The following is a 9,942-nucleotide window of genomic DNA, read 5'->3' on the forward strand; positions in this document are numbered from 1 at the left end:
TTAAATAATAACCTTTTTACAACTTTTGAACCAACCATATGGCCAAAACAAGCTCAAACACCAAACACAACCATACAATCACATAGGTCGGGGCCAGATTTACATATTCACAATAAATAAAATTTCGGGTCGTTTTGACTTGGTCAAATAAAATAAACAAAACTTTGACCAATCCAAAATCACCCGAAAATAATTCTAGATCTATAAACTTTAAACGATTTAAAGTTTAAGATGTAGATCCGGTTTTAAACGAACTGGTATCAACTCGTACGTTGTAACGGCGGCTCTGATACCACTGTTGGGTTTCAACGGTGGTTCGAGACAAAACGGTTAAACTATTTGAACCCGTTTTAAATAATATTTCGTTTCGATAATTATTAATCCATATTAATAATCAAACTCATTAACGAAACAATAAAAACGCAGCGATATAAGACAAATTAAAACGAACCATAAACCGAAACCCGAACCCGGATCCGATTACAAACGATACAAGTACGATTAACATATAATAATTCAACCATAGGGGGTTTGTCGATATACCTCGGTTACAAGAACCGGGAAGACACCGAGAGTGAACGAGAAACGCTGGAAATGACACAATCCAAGAGCACCAAGAATTCCGGCGAGATCTATGGGCAACGGCGGCTAACAGCAGTCGGCGGTGACTTCCTGCGACGGCGGCAGCAACTTATGTCGACAACAGAAGGCGGCGGACTGCGGTGGTATGCAAAAGACAGCAATGGACAGCAGCAATAGCTCCCAACTGTAGCTTCAAGTGGCCGGAATCTGGACTGCCGGAAAAACGAACTCGCCGGAATCACCTTTGTTCGCCGGAAAAACGAAGGGTGAAGCTTAGACAGCCTCGGAGGCTAGTGTAAGGCGGCGGAGGTTAGTTTAGGGTGGCGGAAAATGGACAATGGGTGGTGGCTACGGTTGGGGTCGGTTTTCCGGTGGCCGGAAAACGGCGCCGGAATTTCGAAGGTAGCTAGGGTTTGCTTATTATGTTGAGTAGTTTTCATAAATAGATATTGTTAATGTATTTATAGTAAATGTATTTAGGGTTTAACAATTAACCAACTTGGGCTTGAGCCCAATTAACAAACAAAGCCTAGTCCATAACCCTGTCCATATAATTATTTTATGTGTCGGGCCTAATTAACCTTTAAGTAGGCCTTTATCTCGTTACCCCCGGTGTAACTCTGTCCGGGCCACGTTCGGGTCGGTCACGTTGACTTGACCCGAAACGTCCATAAAATCCAACACAAACTTGTTTGCAAAATTAATACATATGTATGATGTTTTACAATGTTAGTGTTAATTTATCGTTATTCTTCTTTCATTGTTCTACGTTTTGATTTTAGTTGATCACAGTTACATTTCATTCTAAATTGTTTGTGTTTGTTCTTTTGAAAACTGTAAGTATTACACACAGATTCATGTTGGAAACCCTCCAAAACGATATCATCTTGACATAGATACCGGTAGTGATTTGACATGGATTCAATGTGATGCCCCGTGCACCAGCTGTGCCAAGGTTAAATTCAAGTAAATTTCAGTCAATCATTGTGTAATTATTTATATAATTATTCAACTGTGAATGCAGGGAGCACACCCTTATTACAAACCGACTAGAGGAAATATCTTATCTTCTAAAGATTCATTCTGTTTTGATGTCCAACACAATAGCAAGTTTGGGCATTGTGAGTCTTGCAGTCAGTGTGATTATGAAATTGAGTATGCAGATCATAGCTCTTATTTGGGGGTACTTTCAAGGGACGACCTGCATTTAGTAGCTATAAACGATTCATCAATCAACTCTAGAGTTATCATTGGGTACGATTCTTTTCTTAATAGATGCCGCAATTTTGGCCCATTTGAATATATAAATTATATCTTTATTTGTTGTGTGATAGGTGTGCGTATGATCAGCAAGGCATACTTTTAAACTCGTTGACAAAAACAGATGGGATTCTTGGTCTTAGCAGGGCTAAAGTGAGCCTGCCTTCTCAGTTATCAAAAGAAGGTATTATCGACAATGTGATTGGCCATTGTCTTACATCTGATTCAGTGAGTGGCGGATACATGTTCTTAGGAGGTGATATTGTGCCACAAGCAAAGATGTCTTGGGTTCCTATGTTCAATGATGCTTCCATGTGAGCATTTTGATCTTTGATTTCTGTATCTCTGTCTCCCTCTTGTGTATTTATTGTATGCTTCATTTCTGATATCTATATTTATATGTGAAGTAATTATGTTGCAGAAGTTTCTAAAGTGACTTATGGATCTAAGCAACTTGGTTTCGATCGTTACAAAAATGGAAATGGACGAATAGTGTTTGATAGTGGGAGTTCTTACACATACTTCACAAGACAAGCTTATTCTGGCTTACTTAGTATGGTAAGCAACTTATGTTTATGGGGATGATTAACATAAAAATGGTTATTCATGTAAAAAGCGTCATCATGAAAAATTGCATCATGATACGTGTCAGCACTAGATCCTTCTTAGATTTTTATGTTATTGACCCTTTTTATTAGACACAATCGACTCATATTACTTTATTTGTTTACGTCACTCTTATAATTTCAAACACACAATTTGCAGCTTAAAGATATTTCTGGTGATGGCTTCATCCAGGATGCTTCAGATACAACACTGCCCATTTGTTGACGACCCAAAACTCCAGTAAGGTGCATACAAATTGCTTATATTATATTGAGGGGCAAATATCTTAAATTCAATATTTAATTATTAATATTTTAAACCCATTTTTGCATTCGAAGCATTGTTTCAGCATCCTCAATTCATGCCCATTTTTTTTAAAAATCAGTATCTTTATGATTTGGACTGGACTCACTAATAGATTTTAGATCGAATTGCATGATTTTTACTTAAAGATTACAGGGTACCTATAGATGCAGTGACTGTATAATAAGAGATGGTAAATATTTACATGCTTACAGATCCATCAAAGATGTTGGGAAAGTTTTCAAGCCGCTAACTTTTCAGTTTTGGAGAAAGTGGTGGACTATTTCAACATATTTACATATTCCGCCAGAGGGTTACTTGATCATAAGTGTAAGATCTTATTTTATTTTATTTTATTTTTATTATTTTTTTAAATATGTTGTAGGATGAGATATATGACAAAGCAATGATGACTTATATTATAATCGTATATGTGTTTGCAGAACAAAGGAAACGTGTGCTTAGGCATTCTTGATGGTAGTGATTTGCTTGACGGATCACATATTATTATTGGAGGTATGATTTGGTTGTAAATTTATAATGTTAAAGAGTATGGTACGCAAAAAAATAATATAAAATTTTAACGGATTAAATGGGTCATGTTTGTGTCAATCCATGAATACATGCTTCGTGTTTGGTTCATGTCTCACATGATTTTCGGGTTCGACTTGCTAATCCGTGAAAACGGCCCATTTAACACCCCTATAACTTGCTAATAGTGGTCTCAAATCATATATCTTGAAAAGTAATTAGTAGTTTATCTATCACATAGTTTTTGGCATGTTTTAACCTACTAGTTTGCAGCTTTTGCCAAAAATTTTGACCTATTGCTTTTTAAGGTCAATCATTTTTAGCAAGTTTTAACCATATTTTTGTTTCCTTTGCAGACATCTCGATGCGTGGAAATCTGATCGTGGACGATAACGTGAAGCAGATAATTGGGTGGATGAGATCAGAATGCATCAATCCGAAGCAATCTAAAGATTATCTTCCATCATTTTGAGCTAATTCGCATGTTGTACATATCATATTGTTCATCACCATGAGAAGATTCTGAGCATTAACTTGTATCTCCAAATTCATATCCCTGCATAACAAAAATTAATAAACAAGGTGAAAATTAGAGAGTGGTGGCATGCCGAAACGTATAAGGCAACTTTTCAAATATTATAACGATAAAAGTAATATAAGTATTGTATAACGTAATAATAACAATGAGCGATGTCATGGAGCCAAAGTGGTAGCAAATAAATATAGAAATAATAATAAAGGCGCTACAGTGGAAAGAATGAAAAGTAAGGAATGTATTCGAATGGAAAGTGGAAAGAATGGGAAGTTGAAATAATGGAAACGCATGAATCAAGTCCTTAAAGGAACCTTTGATTCAACAAGGTAATCTAATCGAATAAGAAAATATTCGAATAAGAAAAGTAATCGACTGTAAAATGTAAATGAATAGAAGTGTAATCGATTCGAATGGATATTGTAATCGAACCCAGTTGTAAAGTAATCGAATCGAATCAGGGTGGAAAAGTAATCGAAACGAATGTGGAAAGTGATCGAATCGAACGGCCATTCGATTAGAACATCCATTCGATTAGAAAGGAACCATTCGATTAGAAGGGTTCATTCAATTAGATCAAGCAAATCGATTAGAATATGCCAATTCGATTAGAATTGTCACTCAGTTAGAACTGTCATTAGATTATAATTGTTATTCAATTAGAGTGATGATTCGATTAGATTATATAATTAAGAGTAGTTGATTGATACTATACTTGTTTAACAGTCATTCGTGCACAATTAAAGAAAGGGATTGACATTAACTCTGAACGTTACCGCATTTAGGTGAGATTCTAGCCCCAATTCCTTGACATGTTTTCAGGGCTGTGTGCATACTAGATGTGATTAGTTAATACACTTACCTTAAGTGGTAAGTGTATGATATGTGATTGTCTTATGTATGATGTATGAATGATATATGAATGTTACAGAAGGTATTGTGAGTATGTATGATAGTTTATGCATATAAATATATAAGAAATGTATGGTATGGTTGAACGAAATAAAGGGACGAGACCCTAAATATATATGTGAGGATAGATACCAGATCCTAATAATATATGTGAGGATAGGGACCAGGCCCTAATGATATCTGTGAGGATAGGGACAAGACCCTAATAATATATGTGATGTTGGGACCAGACCCTTATAATATCTGTGATGTTCGGACCAGACCCTTACAATATCTGTGAGGTTATAGGACAGAAGGCTCTTTAAAATGTAATGATAGTTATGTATGAATCATGAAAGTAAAGAAAGTATGAAAGAATGAACGCAGAATGTATGTATGAAAGTAAGGTGAGCAGGTTAAGTATGTAAGATATATATACCTTCGTGTATGTATACAAGTATTTGAACGTATTGTATGCTATTTGATTAACTAGAACTCACTTAGCGTAGTTGACTTTTAGTATGCACACATGTGATTAGGATGAGACAGTTGGCTTGAAGAGGGACACATGACAGAAGAATAAAGAAGCTGGCATCTGAAAACTTAATTTTATGATGTTTGAACTTAAGACATGTTTTATACGGTTTAAATTTTAAGACTTATGCAATGAATGGTTTCCTTTTATCTATTCCACGAAAAGTTTTAATTAACTATGATATTTAGAACTGTGTTTATGAATAAATCCAACATGCAAATAGGGGCAGGCACCGGGACTGGGGCCTTACATATTGCAGCCTTCGTTGACACCTTCACCCATCGTCACTAGTCGTTATATAAATATAGCCTGATATCTTTTCTTCGAAAACATTGCATATCAGTGAGAGTCAATTTTGATCAAAACCAGTTTTGTTCTGAACCAAATATACTTTTCTTTAAAGTGCCGGTTTTGACTCGAACCCAATTTGCACGAGGGCGGATTTAGCCCAATACGAGGGTGGGCCAAGGCCCACCGTCTAGCCCATGTATGTAGTATATATGTAGTGTATTTAATAGCCTGATTTTCTGGTTTAAGCCCAAATGCCTACCCTCCTTTAAGCCCAAGTGTCCACCCTCCAAACTTCAAGCCCAAATCCATGCCCTAAACATGTAAACTCTTTTTTTTATTATTATTAAAATTGGATCCCTGAAACGTAGTTAGTTTGCCTCATAAGTATAATCGAAGATAGAATACCAACATACGTGAAGAATAGTACAGTCTACTGACTCTATTGTCGTCATCCGCCAAACACTACATGATCAGGAGTGTCGCATCGTCTATTGTGTTTATCTGGTACCGAACTATTATTCTACTGGTATATATTGTTTAATAATAGATAGAGTGATTATGTATTGATGTTATTGGTTTGTAGTTAATTGTTATATGTTGTCTCTTTGTTATTATTGCGTCTAAATGTTTGTTGGTTAATACTTCCAAATAAGAAATTAATGAACTTATGATATTTATTTCATTTTCCATTGTTCACATAATTTTTTGTAGATTTTTTTTGCTTGTTTAAATGTTTGGTGAATCGGTGATTTTTTCACAAGTAAAATATAACAATTAAGTTGCTTATTTTTACCCTCTTATATAATTTTGTTGATTATTTTGTGTGGGTGATTAGATTTATTTGGTTTTCATCTTCGAACTCTTAACAAATTTTTAAAAATAAGTTTCATCAAGTGAAATTCCATCTAGTAATAGTGATGATCCGAGACCTATCTTTACCCTAACTATGCCTAAATTAGTTTTTTTTGAATGGCAAATTTCATTAAACACCCAAAAAACGAACTAACTCCAAGACGGAGATAGTTCCAAGCCACAACAAGGAAAAACGGCTAAATTACATCAAAAAATTGAAAGATTGGAAGAATGCCAACCCTTCCAATCTACATCACATTTACCCCTACTTTTATACCAAAGGAAACCCATCGACTTTACGTCCGAAATAATCTCAGTAATCTTTGTATTATTCTTCGTAAACACCTTCTCGTTTCTCGCCTTCCAAATGCGCCAACATGTTAGCACCAAGATGCCATGAAGCAGCTCCTTTTTCCGGTTCGAACTCCCCGACTGATCAACAATAGTCTGTATATCATTAATTGAGAATAAGAAGATCGGAGGAATGTGACACCACCGAGCGATTCCATTCCAAACTCCGTCAGCGAATCGACACACCGTGAACACATGTTCAGCCGTCTCTTCAACTTCTCCACATAGGACACACTTGCAGTCTCCTACCAAGATATTCCGTCTTCTAAGGGCAACCTTTGTAGGAATCCGATCTAATAAAGTTCGCCACATAAAAATGTTGCACTTAGCCGGTAGCCAACTACTCCATCGAAACGTATGCCCAACAGCATCTGAATTGAAACTTTTAATCCACGACTTAGTTTCCTGTACCGTTAGTTGCTGCAATCGACCCTTATTCCATTCCCACAAATCCCGGCTCGAGTCGAGTGTAGTACCTGAAACCATCTGAGAACACTCAACAACCTCAGCTATTTCTTGGACAGTGGCCGGATACTTCTTCCATTCCCAAGTCATTGCACCAACAAAGTCATTATTGCCGACTCTATCCGCGACCATACACCATTTATTCTTTTCGAGACGGAAGAGTGCAGGGAATAAAGTCTTCAAAGGAAGGGGATTTATCCAAGGATCAATCCAGAATTTAATACTCAATCCGTTCCCGACCTTACCTTGCATCAAACTACTAAAGCTAGATCCATTCACTATAAGCCGAGAACCACTTTTAACAATCTTTGACCAAGTACCCGAAACATTCCTATTACACGGAACAGATTGCCACCGTCGTTTAGACCCATGAACAGCATCAACTACTTTCCTCCATAAAGCATCGCCCTCCATTCGGTATCTCCATATCCTTTTGAGTAATAACGCATTGTTGCAATCATCCAACTTACTCAAGCCTAACCCACCATCCTTTTTTGAGCGAGTAACTACATCCCATCCAACCCAGTGGACTTTATTAGCTTCCAAGTTTCCTCCCCACAGAAACTTTTTAATCATCACCTCAAGCTTTTGGATAACCGCAACCGGGGCTTTAAACAATGAAAAATAATATGACGGGAGACTCTCCAAAACGGCTTTTATCAAAACAACCCTTCCACCAATTGAGAGGACTCTAGATCTCCACTTCGAAAGCCTGTTCTTGAACACTTGCCTAAATTAGTTGATTTGGAATTTGGATAATCTTCGTAGGATCCATTAATAGGATAATAATTTCATATTATTTATACAAATCAAAGAGATAAAATAAGGAGAAAATATTGGTTAAAAGATGCCAACCACGTGAACTCAAGTTCCCAAAAACAATGTAAGGGATAAAAAAATTTATGGCGGTCCGTATTGTGCCCCCCTATAAAAATTTAATGTATCCGTCTCGCTCAGGACCCAGTATCATCGGAACCTGTTGTGACTTTTTACATAGCCGACCTGACCCGACCATTTTGATAGTCTATGTTTAATTATGCAATAAGTAAAGGAAGGAAAAAGAAACATACCAGATGCGACGTGGGCGTGACATGAAAGTTTAAGCCACGTTCAAGAATATGTTTTCCTAGCGCTGTGTGCATGTACATGAGCTTTGGAGTTGTTGACCAACCAGATGTGAAGACAATCATTTGGGGGCAACCATCGATCCCAACGTGATCTAATAATGGGAATTGGAAGTCGATATTCATCCCCAAGAAAAAACCTACAAGGTTTGGTAGACCGCCTAGTTGAATTGATTTTAACTTGGGAAAGATGACCACGTCCTTATTCATTGCTTCTCCATATTCTTCCTTAACAATCACTTTCATTGCCTTGCACATACTTATTTCCAACGTTTCGAGTTTCTTGATGCTTTCAAGTGTGGAAAATGTGAATATGTTTTCCAAACTGTCACATGCGCTGACCTTCAATGTTTTTAGGTTGGAGAGTTTATACACAATACTATTTTTCATTGTGGCTGTACTACTACTACAACCACTAATATTGTTGTCGTTGATCTCTTTAGTTTCAAATACCTCCTCCATTGCATTACACCTGACAATGCTCAGCTCCTGAAGCTGCATTGGTCCTGCTGCATAAGATTGAATCACACATGACAAAGCATGGCATCCTTCTATATAAATCTGTCTGGAGTATTGGCATAAGGACCAGTGAACAACATCCAATTGAGAAAACTGCAGTAAACGAAAATTCCACATGTAATTAAACTGTTTAATAAATATTGAAGCCAGATGTTAGCTAGTGAGCTTCAGTTTCATAATTGATCCTTATTTTATGCAAGGGGATACTGCCGGCCACCAAAGTTTTGCTAGCCAAAAAAAGGGTAGAAAATTTAGCGACCTATTTCCCATGGAAACGTGGTAGCTATTTGTGTGCATATGATAAATATGCGTTCATAATCTTTTTATAAAACTGAGCAACAATGAAAATGCAACAACCATATTTTACCAACATGAACTGAAAGACCTATAAAACATACCTTAGATTGACTATGACTGACATTGGTTGCATCCTTGGTAACACCACCACCAATATGCTTGAGATTCTCCATGAGCGTGAGATTAAGAATATCAAGATGCGGAAACAAAGCGATGGTTGTGTTGATAGCTGTATACATCTTCGTTTCTTCATCTTTATCAACTCTGTTTGAAACAACTTCTTCCATGCCATCGCAACACAATATGCGGACTATCTTTAAGCTGGATAGGCGTTTTGCCATGAGAGGTGAAAACAGGTACTTGAGGCTATCGCAGCTTCTATGGGATATATATGTGAGATTTTGGAATGAGGATTGAGGTTGGAGTTTGTGAAGAGTAAAGAATTCGTTCCAATTGCTGCACTTCCACACATGAGTTAAGTTAGGCATTCCATATAAACGTAAATCTTCAAGGTAGGGGAGTAATGGTAATCGTTGCTGTTCATTTGTAACCAACTGATCATCTTTGTTACTTAGAGACTCTATCTCAAACACCACCTCCACGCCTTGAATACGTATTAACTGAATGTTACAAAGATGATGGAAATTGGGTGTGATATGATAGGATGGGAATACAGACATATTTCTAGCCACTTTTGATCTCTCTTTCATTGACATAGTATTGATCTGCATTGAAATATCCCAACAACAAATGTACTTAGCAATTCCCCTCGAAACACATATTGATTTGAATATGAAAGAGTA

General features: G+C 36.8%; 1 pseudogene; it reads left to right on the forward strand.

Moving 5' to 3' along the window:
- Positions 1 to 912: 912 nt before the first annotated feature.
- LOC143597992 (aspartyl protease APCB1-like) lies at positions 913 to 3,785 on the forward strand (annotated as a pseudogene).
- The last annotated feature ends 6,157 nt before the right edge of the window (positions 3,786 to 9,942 follow it).

Source organism: Bidens hawaiensis, unplaced genomic scaffold (genome assembly GCF_021521415.1).
Source record: "Bidens hawaiensis isolate Kalapana, Puna unplaced genomic scaffold, B.hawaiensis_p1.1 tig00049390_1, whole genome shotgun sequence".
NCBI lineage: Eukaryota > Viridiplantae > Streptophyta > Magnoliopsida > Asterales > Asteraceae > Bidens > Bidens hawaiensis.